The sequence below is a fragment of the Solanum dulcamara genome, chromosome 8 (assembly GCF_947179165.1).
Source record: "Solanum dulcamara chromosome 8, daSolDulc1.2, whole genome shotgun sequence".
Taxonomy (NCBI): Eukaryota; Viridiplantae; Streptophyta; class Magnoliopsida; order Solanales; family Solanaceae; genus Solanum; species Solanum dulcamara.
In genome coordinates this window covers 19,440,908-19,453,844 of record NC_077244.1, presented here as the reverse complement: position 1 = coordinate 19,453,844, position 12,937 = coordinate 19,440,908, and positions in this window count along the sequence as shown.

Genomic DNA, 12,937 nt, shown 5'->3' with positions numbered 1-12,937 from the left:
ATTTCTATATATATTGAGGATAATCTAGGGACTTATCTTAGCCTCCGCCAAGTCATTAAGTAGAGGTATGTTTAGACATAAATGTATGATACTCTAAGTTTGACATTTGACTCTTATTCTATGGTGTTTCCCTTAGTCCTATTTCCCTTTTTATTCTGCTTATATTTTATTGTCATTACCTATGTAAGGCTAAATAAATGATAAGAGGCTTGAGTGAGGTACCTCTAAATTTCTCATTTGCAATGTTGCTTCTAGGTCCTAGGCTTGGATCATGACAAACTTGGTATCAGATCTTGAGGTTTTGAATATTTATCAAAGTCTAACATACCGGTTCAAAAGGGTCTTGTTCATGGTTGTGAAATACGCCACAACTATGAATAGGAGACTATGGGACCTTTAGGAAATTTTTTACTTCTTTTAAAATTCATCGCCTAGAGTGTCCTAAGACTTCCTCTAACTAACACATAGTTTTATATCTTCTAGATTATCCCTCAAAGAAGGGTACCTTCACCTAAAGCAAGGATTGAAGATGAGGACCAAGATCCTTCGATTCTCGAATCTCTACATCATGATGAAAGAGTGACTCATGTAAAATTTCGGAACATCATCACTTTGTTGGCCCAAGCCGTAGACAACCAAACTAACAAACGCAAGTTTCCTCCTCCTTCTCCTCAAGATCCTACCCCGGCTTCTAGGATTTAAGATTTCAAGAGGATGAATACACCTGAGTTTAGGTTCCAAGGTAGATAAAGAGCTAACAGAAATCATTGAGGAGGTTTATCAAATTGTGGCTATCATGGGAGTGTCTCCACTTGAAAACGATGAGCTATTGGCCTATCAACTCAAGGGTGTATCAAGGATTTTGTATGAGAAATAGGTTGTTGAGGGGGATGAAGATATGGAACCCATAAAATGGGAAGAGTTCAAGGTACCTTCCTAAGTCGCTTCTTTCCTTTGGAGCTAATATAGGCAAAGATTTAAGAGTTCATCAATATTTGCCAAGGGGGAATGAGTGTGAGAGAATATGCCCTCAAATTCACTAAATTGTCTAAGTTTGACCCTTTCATGGTCTCTAACCCAAGGGCAAGAATGAGCAAGTTTATTTCTGGTGTTTTTAGTTTGGTATCCAAAGAGTTCAAGATGGCCATGTTGGTAAACGAAATGGACATCTTTCGATTCATGACATATGTGGAAAAAATTGAGGAAGAGAAGTTAAAGGTCAAGAGGGTTCAAGAAGGCTAGAGTTGATGGTTGAGGGTTCAATCACAAAAGGTCCGATTATAGTGGTAGTGGAAAGGGCCAAGGTGGGCAATAATTTGTGGGAAAAGGTTCCACCAATACTCCTCCTCTAAGGTTCAACAAGGAGAAGGGTGCTAACTCGATGGTTTCAAAAGAGAATGTTGGTGCTCAAGCTTTCTCCTCTTGCAAGTAGTGTGGAAAAACTCACAAAGGGGAATGCTTAGCCAAATCCAATGCATGTTTCAAGTGTGGTAAAATGGGTCACAAAACTAGAGACTATAGAGGTGGTGGTGGTGGTAGGCCTCAAGGCAAAATTTCTCATGGTCAACATGCTTAAGGAAGTGGTTAACGCACCAACCACTTTTATGCTTTACATAGAAGACAAGAGGTTGAGGAAGCACCCAATGTTGTTACTGGTATGTTAAAGGTCTTTGCTTTGGATGTGTATGCATTATTAGATACGGGTGCCAAATGTCGTTTGTTACTCCATTCCTTGTTAATAGGTTAGATGTGTTACCCAAAATGTTAATAGAGCACTATTTGGTGTCTACCCCTATTAGTAAGTCGGTTGTTGCTAGAAATGTATATAAATATTATCCAGTGTCTATCTCGCATAAAGCTGTTCCTTGTGATGTTATTGAGCTTGACATTATAGATTTTGATGTTATTCTTGGGATGGATTGGTTGCATGCGTCTTATACTTCTATAGATTGTAAAACTCGTAGAGTTAAGTTTCAATTCTCAAATGAGTCTATTCATAAATAGAAGGGGCATGATACGGTAGTGATGGTCTAAAGGCCTGAAAGTTGATCGCTAATCCAATGCATATACCGCATTGTGAGGGTTTGGAATATTGAGTTCGAAAGTCCTTCTCTTGAGTTGGTTCCTGTGTTTAATTAATTTCTCGATGTATTTCCCGATGACCTTCCCGGTGTCTTTTCCAAAAGGGAAGTTGATTTTGGTATCGATCTTCTCCCCGATACCCAACCTATTTCTATCCTCCCTACCTAATGGCCCCAACAAAATTAAAGGAGTTGAAGGAGAAATTGAAGGATTTGTTGGATAAGGGTTTTATAAGGCCAAGTATTTTATCATGGGGTGATCCCGTATTATTTGTAAGGAAGAAGGATGAGTCATTTCGAATGTGCATAGACTACCGACAGCTAAACCAAGTGACCATTAAGAATAAATATCGATCCCTAGGATAGATGATTTATTTTATCAATTACAAAGGGCAAGTAATTTTTAAAAGATTGATCTTCAATTTGGCTAGCATCAATTAAGGGTGAGGAAGTGTGACATTTCCAAGACGGCATTTCAAACACGGTATGGTCACTTTGAGGTTTTGGTAATGTTGTTTGGATTGATGAATACACGGGAAGTATTCATGGATCTAATGAATAGGGTGTTCAAACCTTACCTTGATACTTTTTTGGTAGTCTTCATTAATGACATCTTTATTTACCTTTGGGGTGAGGAAGAACATAAGTATCACTTGAGGGAGAGGGAACTGTTTGCCACATTTAGTAAGTGTGATTTTTTGTTGAAAGAGGTGGTGTTTTTTTCTCACATAGTGTCTGGTGATGGGATCATGGTTGATCCTAAGAAAATGGAGGGGTGATGAATTGGCATAAACCATTGTCTCCTTCAGATATTAGGAAATTTTTGGGTCTAGCCAGGTATTATAGAAGGTTCATTGAAGGATTCTCTTCTATCTCATCTCCGATGATGAAATTGACCGAAAATAATGCAAAGTTCATATGGATGAATGAGTGTGAGAGGAGTTTCCAAACTCTGAAAGATCGACTAACCTCCACTCCTATTTTGACTATACCAGAAGTCTTAGAAGGGTTTGTAGTGTATTATGATGCTTATTAGGTTTGTTTAGGTTATGCCTTAATGCAAAATGAAAAGGTTATAACCTATGCTTCTAGGCAATTGAAGGTACACAAAAGTAACTATCCTACCTATGATCTTGAGTTGGTGGCCATTTATTTGCTTTAAAGATGGCAGCATTACCTCTATGGTGTACATATGGATATGTTCACCAATCACAAAAGTCTCCAATATGTGTTCACACCAAAAGACCTCAATCTAAGGCAAAGGAGGTGGCTTGAACTCCTCAAGGACTATAACATGATTGTGCACTATAATCCAGATAAAGTCAACGTGGTTACCGGTGCACTTAGTAGGGTATCTATGGGGAGTGTGGCTGATGTTGATGAAGGGAAGAGAGGATTTTTGCCAGTTGGCTAGATTAGGGGTGACGTTGAGTGGTTCGGATGATTGTGGCATGTTTGTTAATAATGGGTTGAAATCAACTTTGATGGTGGATGTTAAGTCAAAACAAGACTTTGACCCAACTTTCTTGGAGTTAAAAAAGCCGGTGAAAGAAAAGAAAGTAGAGGTATTTTCTAAAGGGGGAGATGGGATTCTACACTACCAAGGTCGATTATGTGTTTTGGATGTGGATGGCCTAAGGGATTTGATCTTGAAGGAGCCTCATAATTCTTTATACTCTATTCATCCTAGTTCAACTAAAATGTACTGAGACTTAAAGGAGCTTTATTAGTGGGGTGGCATGAAGAAGGACATAACAAGGTTCATTGTCCAATGCCCAAATTGCCAACAAATTAAGGCTGAACAACAAAGGTCGGGTAGCCTAGTACAAGATATTGAAATTCCCACTGCCAAGTGGGAAAATGTTAACATTGACTTCGTAGTGGGTTTGCCTCATACTCAGAAATATCATGACTCAATTTGGGTCATTGTTGATAAGATGATGAAGTCAGCTCACTTTAAATCAATCAAGACATCTTATAGTGCCGAAGATTATGCTAAGTTGTATATTCGAGAATTGATAAGGTTGCATGGTGTGCCTTTGTCAATTATCTTGGATCATGGTACCTAATTCAATTCTCATTTTTGGAGATAATTTCAAAGAGGTCTTGGTACCAAGGTGAAGTTAAGAACTGCATTTCATCCTCAAACCAATGGGCAAGTCTAACAGACAATTCAAATACTAGAGGATATGTTAAGGGTTTGTGTGTTGGAGTTCAAAGAGAGTTGGAATGACCATCTACCACTTATCGAGTTCTCTTTCAATAATAGCTACAACTAAAGTATTGAGATGACACCATTTGAGGCTTTGTATAAAAGAATGTTGTAGGTCTTTGTTGGGCCTCAATTTGGTGCTTGATGCTTTGGAGAAGGTGAGAGTCATTAGATAAAGGTTGAAGATGACTCAAAGTCGCCAAAAGTCATATTCTGATACAAAGAGAAGGTATCTTGAGTTTAATGTTGAGGATTGGGTATACTTGAAGGTTTTACTTATGAAGGGTGTAGTTTAGTTAGTTAAGAAAGGGAAATTGAGCCCTAGGTATTTAGGGCCATATAAGATCTTGAGATATGTTGGCAAGGTTGCTTATGAGTTGGAGTTGCCATTGGAAATGGCCAAGGTTCCTCCGGTATTCCATGTGTCCATGCTGAGGAAATATGTGGGTGATCCTGATTCCATTGTGCCTTTGGAAGTAGTGAATGTTGAAGAAAACTTGACCTATGAAGAGGTCCTGGTTTAAATTTTGGACTCACAAGTCAAGAGATTGAGGAAAAAGGAAGTTGCATCCATCAAGGACCTTTGGAAAAATCAATAAGTTGAAAGCACTACATATATGATGACACGATACCCTCATATATTTCATTATACTCAAGCCTAAGGTACTAAGTTATTATGCTCAAAATGTTAAGACTCCTACATTTAGGATTTTACTAAGTCCTTCATATGCATGCGTGTTCATGAAGTTGAAATTTTAAAGTCATGTTTTATACTAAGTTTAAAGATCTCATGTTCTATGCATTTCAAAGTGTCATTGTATTTCATGCTGGGTTGGTAGTCCTTGTTTTGTGTCCTTTCTATACTAGTTAAATTTCATTCGAGGATGAACATTCCTAAGGGGAAGCTTCTATGACTCAGTCTATGAGTCGTAGAAACTCCTACGAATCATAAGAGTGACTTATAGGACTGAGGATAAGCCCTAAAATTTAAATAACTGAAGATGGAAGTCTACGAGTCCATGTTACAACTCATAGAAGAAACTACAAGATGTAGAAATGACTCATCAAGGAACTTCAGAGACCTGGTCCTGCAAGTTTCTCAACGACTTAAATCTACGACTAGTAGTTAGGTCTACGACTCGTAAGAATGAGTCATAGAGGCAGCTTAGAGACTCAATCCTTAGGGTTCCTCCAAACTTATAGAAACTTCAAAGGGTTAGTCATCATGGTCTTTCTCAGACCCTGCAGGACAATTCCTCTCTACGACTCGTAGAAAGTACTACGAGTCATAAGGACGAGTTGTAGGGTCAGTTTCTATAAGTTTTAAGAGGGGTATTTTGGTCTTTCCCTACATTTTAACATTGAAGTAAGGTCATTTTGAGTACTGAATTGACCCTATATAAAGACTCTAAGCTATCGCAAACCCCTTATTCTCACACTTAGTTCTAAATACATGAAACCCTTCCTCCTCTGAAGGTCTCCTTCATCTAAAGCAAAGTCTAGGGTTTCATTCCAAGATCTAAAGTCTCCATTTTCAAAGATGCATTAGGAACTTATTAAGGTATGTGGGTCTCATTCATTGGTTTTTCCACCCATCGAGACCAACTATTTTCCTGAACTAGCAACTCAATTTCAAATGGTAAATTTTATGGATTTTTATATTATGATTCCAAATATATACGCTATTGAATATTTGAAATTTATCTACCTATCTTAGTTTATTTTATCTCTTAATTGCATAAAATCTTTGACGTATTAAAGATCTATATAGGAAGGCATTAATGGAGTTTTAAAGTGTATAGGTGCATTGTTTTAAAGATGTCCTAAATGATGGATTTCATTACTCTCATACATGCTTGTGTTGATGTTAACAATTTGAAAGTTGAATTGAATAGAACCCACCTAGTTTTACTATGTTTCAAAGAAGTTTGAATTGAAAGCTTTGATTCCAAATTAATGTTTATGAAAGAAATTTTTATGATCGAAGGAGTCTTATGAAATAAAAGAATGATGAAATGATTTATTCCACTTGTGAAAGGGCAATTCTTAATTGTGTGAATCAAAGAAAGATTTTAATGAGCTATTCTATTATATGATGTTTTGATGATCTAAAGCTACGTAAATGATTAAGTTCTTATGTTATATCAAACTCTTCTGTGGGATTGAATTAGCACAGAATTGGTCATTCAGGTGAGATTCGATAAGGGAATCCTAGTAGAAACCTTTTTTTCTAATTAACTCTGCCAACATAGGAGCTCTTGTAAGCTTAGGCCAGTGGATCCACAAATATCCCCAAATGTTAAAGAAATGAATAAAGTTGATGGGGCTCTACCCAGAAAGCAGTTTCCCCATGCCACCATTAGGGTTTACGTTGGATTCAATGTAATAACTCGCATGGTATTAAATGTTGGTTGTAGTAATTTTCCCAAAAAATGAATGCTTCAAATATTATTTATATTGATTTCTTATGCACGCATCTACTTATGTACTTTATCATATAATCTTTTTATATTTTTATTGAATTGCATGCCTACATACTTAGTACATTCAAAGTACTAGTGTATCCTTTTTTTCCTACATGATATCATCATGTAGGGACCAGTGTTACTCCACATTCACCTCCATATGGCTAGTTGATTTTGTTGATTGGTGAGTTCCCATGTTTCAGGAAAAATATTCCTTTCCTTTTCTAGCTAATGTTATGTAAAGACTTTTGAATACCTTTTATAGTACATATTTCTATTTAGATTGAGGATGAGCTAGGAAATTATCTTAGCCCCCGTCAAGTCTTTAAGTAGAGGTATGTTTGGACATAAATGTATGAATTTCTAAGTTTGACATTTGGCTCTTATTCTATAGTGTTTCCCTTAGTCCCTTTTTCCTTTTTATTTCTTCTTATTGTTTGTTGCCTTTACCTAGGAATAACTAAATGAATGCTAAGAGGCTTCGGGACTCATTCCTTGATTATGTGCCCTAACCCTATTTCGGGAGACCGAAGTAAGAGGTGCTTCGCTCGTCAAACGAATCAAAAAAAAGAAGGTTGGCTTTTCGCCGTGCTCCTTTTTTTCAGTTATAGGGCGGAGTATCTCCCGATGTCTCATTCGTTGTGTTGCGTCTAGGCCCTAGGCTTGGGTAGTAACATGATAGGATTGTGTCATTGGTTCAGGTGACTTCTTACTCCATTCCTTGATAGGGACATTAATATGGACCCATGAATTACGTTTGCTTCCCTTATCTTGGCAAGGTAACAGACGGCTATAGCAACGCAAAAAATATGTTGTATCATCATGAGGCTCATAGTGATGATTCTCATTTAGAGAAACCCACAATAAGAGAAAATGCTATATATTTTGAGTCGAATTTATTATCTTATTTTATTGTAAAGTTGTGAAGTTTTTATTTCACTTACATATTTTACTTTTAGTCAAATATTCTCAGTATTCATTTCAGTTTACTATTCAGTGAGTATGTTTCCCTTCATCTATTTTACATATCGTGCATTTTATGTACGAACGTCTTTCAATGATACATCATTTTATTATGTGGATATAAATGTCAGATGTCCGCAACAAGCAAATTGTTGAAGATCACATTCATCTAGCTTTTGGTGAGACTTCCTTGCTTTTAGAGGAACTCATTTTAGTTCATATATTCTTTCTTTATTAGTTCTTTGGATGTAGCTGTGGGTCTGTCCTGATACCTATCTTTTGTACTTAGAGGATTCACAAACAGAGTATATAGTTAATTTAGTTTTCAGAGATTATATTTTAAGCATTCTTTTATATATATCTCATTGTATTTTAGACATATACTTTAGAAGTAATATTCTTATGCTTTGCATGTCCATCTTGTTAAACTATTATATCTTAGTTGATTCTTCCACTGAGTAGTAGCTAGGCCAAAGTTTTGCTTGGGACGAATAATAGCTTATGAGTGTTGGCCAAGCCTAGGGTGTAAACTCGGGGCACAATAGTATTGTCTTTATTCCTTGTTTAATGAGTAGATAAATCCATAGATAGGGGTGTGTGCGCTTGATGGCGGTGTAAAAACCCAAATGAGATTTGATTAATCTTCTCTAAAATTGATTGTATGACATAGATCTATTGTTGTCCTAAAGTTTTAATCCAAAAAATCAGTGGTTGCAAACATTTCTGGAAATCTCTAACCCATTTTGGCTTGAAAAATCAAAATGAAGTTGGATAAGACTTAATAGTGAGGACTTGTTGAAATTATTCCATGGGTTTGAGGCAGGGCTGGGATAACCCAAGTGATATCTCATTTAATGATGTGAGCTAGGGATAGCCCATCTTCTGAAGAATTTTTTTTGTGTTTTTAATTGAAAAGGTCTTGGAGTTCTAATGAAACCAAGGGATATACACTTGATAGTTTGAGATAATATCAAAGCGTATCCTAGACCAAATACTATCCTTGTGCAAATCTATTTTGTTGAAGTTAATCTTAGCCTATTCGAGTTGAAACTCCAATCACTATGCACACACCCCTAGTTCTTTCCAATCTTGGTGTAATACATTATTATTAACTCCCTGTGTTTGATACTTAATAGTGATAATTTGTAGTTGTTAGCTAAAACCCCCATTTTATACATTTATCCTTGTTGATTTCACGACTCAACTTAGGACCTCATTGTAACACAACAATTGAAACACCAAAGGGATCCAACAAGCCTCTTGACATATCATTAAGCATTTATTAGGCAAAGTAAATGCAGAAATAACATAGAAAGAGTCTAAATTATGTATCATAAAATAAGAATGTAACTTGACGACATAGACTCTACAATATTTGTCCAACTAATGCCTCTACTAACTAAGAAGGGAGGTAACTAAGACATGCCCCTAGCTCATCCTCAACCATGAATGAAGTAAAAAGTTTGGGATAGAAAAAATTCATAATTACCTTCGATAAGATGAGGACTCACCAACACTTTGCCGAATGGAACTCAACTAGCCATGTGTAGTAGGAGCGTGATCCTCAACCCCTTCATTATGAGACAACGTAGATAACAATATGCATTAGTATGATTGAATGTACTAAGTATATGGGCATGACATGCAATATAAATCATAGGATGCAATGATCAAATAATATACATGATAAAAAGGATAAGTAAAGTCAAGAAACAAATCATAATGATCAAAGCATTTGAAAGACATAGTTGAAATCATAAAAAGACATAAAGAGAGTATACATATGTGGGATAGTACCATAACCAACAATAATACCATGCGAGCTATAACACGGAATCCTGATGTCTCCCAATACAATGGAAGAAAGGGGAATATACTTGCCAAGGTAGACTCTATCCCGCTAGGAGGGTTATGTACATATGTTATATGTGGATTTACTAGATAAGACAAAAAGGGTAAATCTTATGGTGGCACGTAGTTATATGAAAAAAACATTATATAAGGACTGCATAGGTTGAGACCCACCTCAAGTCATAATTCAGTGCTAGGTAAAATCCCATGGAATATATAACTAATCGTACTTAGCATATATCATGAAACTTGTACATAGGTTTAACATTCATAGAATAACTCATTTTCATAACATGCTTGCAATGTGAGTATTAGACTTTCAACATCACAATATCATACTTACACAATTCATATCATGAGGTTCCTTAGTCACCAACATAGGGCCCTAAGTCATCTTTTTCATAGCCTGATCATAATTGAAATTTGTAATTGTAATTCATACTTGAATTTAGGATAAAAACTCGAATACATAATCACTTTAATTAAAAATCATGAGATACTTGGAAATCATTGGACTTCATAATAATAATTCATGTAAACCACCATTGAAAATAACTTCATACACAAGCATTTAAAATTCAACTTAAAATCATGCTATTAATGTAAAATCATACTTATAATGATCATTGATAAAAATTAAAAACATAATTGAAACAACCCAACACAATTCATTAAATTAGAATTTAAAAATAATGCAATTTTATGAAAATTTTGAGGAAAACCTTGGGACTCTATGGGTGAAGGAACCCACGGATCAATCCCCACCTACCTTGGTAAAATTGGCCAAGAATTGAAGAGGAAACCTTGATGAACTTGAAACCATAGCTTGAATTTGTAGGAGATGCTTGAGAGGGAATCTAGTCTTGCCATAGGAAAATTTTCAAGAATGAATTGAATAGGAGAGGAATTTGAAGGATTGGATATAGATAGACTATGAACTTGGACACAAAAGTTTCTACGTTCATTGAGCCAAACTTTGGAAAAGACATGAATACCCTTCATGAAGCTTGGTTGAACAACCCTACGAGGGCACTCTACGAATCGTAGAGGCAGTGATGAGTCATAGCAATGTCTCATCCTGCAGGCCCTTGAAAAACCCTGATTTTGGAATTCTCTGAACTTCCTCTACGAGTCAAGTCTACGACTCATCTTTCAATCTACGATTCATAATATCCACTCGTCCTTCAGGTCTGAGAACCTTTTAATTATTGAGCCTCAGAACTTTCACTATGAGTTGTTGTTACGACTTGTCAACTGGATGATGACTCATCCTGATAAGTCGTGAAAGGTTCTTCAGAGGATGGTAATGAAAAAGTTCAAGGACTCACCCTACAACTCATTCCTATGAGTCATAGTAATCTCTATGAGTCGTAAGGAGACTCATGGATTGGAGGTCTGACCTATTTTCCTGAAAATTTTCTTTCGTTTGATTTTTCATCTTTTGGGTCTTATAATATCTTCCCCTTGGGAACATTTGTCCTCGAATGAGATTCAACTAGTATAGAAAAGACATGGAACAAGGACTACCGAACCAACATGAATATGATGATACATAGAAAAACATCAACCATGAGATTTTACAATTTAACTTGAATCATGCTTTTTTAAAACCAACTTCATGAACATGCATGCATATGTAAGACATACAAAACTGAAACGTAGGAGTTTAATCGACTTTATCATGAACAACATAGTACCTTAGGATTTAGTGGGAGAAAACATATACGGATAACGCTTTATCATGTCCACTTATGCATCCCATGTAGCAATCTCTACTTGTTTATTTCTCCACAACACCTTGAAGGACACAGCATCTTTATTCCTAAATCTCTTCACTTGCCAGTTTAAGATTTCCATAGGCACCTTGTCACTCTTCGATAGGGTACTCTAGGTGTGGACAACACTCAAAAACCATATCTGGCCTTTGAGAGAACCATTTGGACTCATCACTCATTCGTTCATCAATGGAAGAGTTAAGTGAAAATTAGAATACTTATATGGGCTCGCCATCATCAACATCATATGACAGAAAAAATTCTTAGAAGTAGTTGCAAAGGAAAACTATTCCAATTATATCATCAAAATTTGTCTATAAAGCTTCTAACACTATCATACAGTGCCAATGACATGTCCATGGCTACCTTAAAAGAAATATAATACTCAAAAATAATAAAAGGATTAAGATTTCCTCCGAATATAAGAAGGACTCACCAAATAGATGGAAAGTACTGATCTTCAACGATGCGCCTTTTGAGGATCTCTAACACTTATATATGTATTATAAAATAATACAGGTCGAATGGCATCAGTACATGAAATGTACGAGTATGTAAAATGGCAGGAAAGTAAGGAAAGATATCAAGAAGCCCCTCTTAGGAAGACTTGGCTCTGAATTCAACATCATCTCAACATCAATATGTAATGCAAGTTTAAAAATAATAATAACAAGCAATGCTTACTCAGTTGGGAGTTTCTCTAACTGACAAGCATTACTTATGAGCTAGTGATGATACAAGGAAGCGATGTCATTGTCAAATCCATCTAATACCTTTCTAGGGTAAATGATATCACTATCTTGGATCCAATCATTCAAATCCTTTTTTGGAAATTAAGAGGTATAGCCTCCATCCTACGCTGACTATGTAGTTCTGGGTTTGAGTCAATTAAACTCTTACCCAATTTAGTTATCAATACTACTCCCAAAATATGTGCTGATATTAACATCATTATCTAGTATTATTGGAAAAACATCAAACTCATCTAATTACCTCTTCATCAATCATTACACTTCAAAAAATTATTTACATCTAATCAAAACATCTTGCTCAAAACATCATTTACTCAGATTCATTTAAACTCAATTCCTTTAATTTTTCAAAACTCAATAAAATACATATATAGTATTAATTCAAATCAATCGTTTTATCAATAAATATTAAAAGCCAATATCTTTACTCAAAAAATGTGTAAAAATATTCATGAAAATAAAATTAATTAGGGTTCATGGGAAAGTAGCCACGAACAATAATTCCAATAATATGAGAGATAAAAATAATAATAATGTCAATGCATATATATATCTAACTCAATAGAAGAAGAATTAGCTCATTTAGAATTCAATAATTAGGGTAAAACTCAACTATAACTCAATTATGATGAATTTAATTATTGGGCGTATGGACGAACTTAATTCAATGCTATTAATAGCCTTATATACTTGGAATTCGAAAATTTACTCCAAATTGAAGAACTCAATGACAAATATTGAACCCCTAGCCTTTTCTCCCGCCGGAGTATTTTGTGTACTGTCCGGAGTATAAGAATCACCGAAATAGTATTTCGACACTACTAAAACCTAAAACTAT